At 61.9% G+C, this 598-nt stretch overlaps 1 long non-coding RNA gene across 1 annotated transcript; it reads right to left on the bottom strand.

Annotated features, from left to right (window-relative positions):
* LOC104916507 lies at positions 1-598 on the bottom strand. The gene is made up of 3 exons (XR_002110575.2): positions 535-598; positions 139-417; positions 1-57 (listed from the first exon to the last, which is right to left on the bottom strand). It is a non-coding gene; the product is annotated as an uncharacterized LOC104916507 (long non-coding RNA).

Here is a 598-nt window from a genome sequence, read left to right on the forward strand (position 1 = left end):
CCATCTCCACACATCCCTCCTGGCGCAGGGAAACGGCAGGTGGGGGTAAGTCGGAATCTGTGCGCAGAGAGTGGACAGCAATGAGACACAGCCCTGTGGGCATCGATCAGAGCCACCCATCGTCCCCAGCACTCTCACCTGTCACAACCAGCTCCACGGGGTCAGTCTTCTGCCATGCCCCCCATTCTTCTGACACCTGGTACTGGCACCGATAAGTCCCCGCATGTTCCTTACTTGTGCTAACAAAGGAGAACTCAGCCGTGTTCTGTACCTGGTGCTTGTACATGCAGGAGATGAATCGTTCTTCCTGGCAGAGCCGGACCCGGGCAGCCAGCTGGGGCAGGTGGCAGCGCAGGGTGACAGTGTCCCCCAGGGACACCCCCTGGCTGGGGTGCAGCGACAGAGAGGGTGGGGGCACTGGGACAGGGGGACAGCAGTCAGCCTTGTCCCTGCACACCCTCCTGTGCCTCTCTGATGACCCCTACCACACTTCCCTCCCTCTCTCCCCATTCCTCCCCCTGTCCCCATACTCACGTTGCTGTGCCCTGCTCGCTGCCACCGGCCACCAACCTGCAAGGGACACGGTCCTGGTCCCACA

This window comes from Meleagris gallopavo, unplaced genomic scaffold (genome assembly GCF_000146605.3).
Source record: "Meleagris gallopavo isolate NT-WF06-2002-E0010 breed Aviagen turkey brand Nicholas breeding stock unplaced genomic scaffold, Turkey_5.1 ChrUn_random_7180001909781, whole genome shotgun sequence".
NCBI classification, from domain to species: Eukaryota; Metazoa; Chordata; class Aves; order Galliformes; family Phasianidae; genus Meleagris; species Meleagris gallopavo.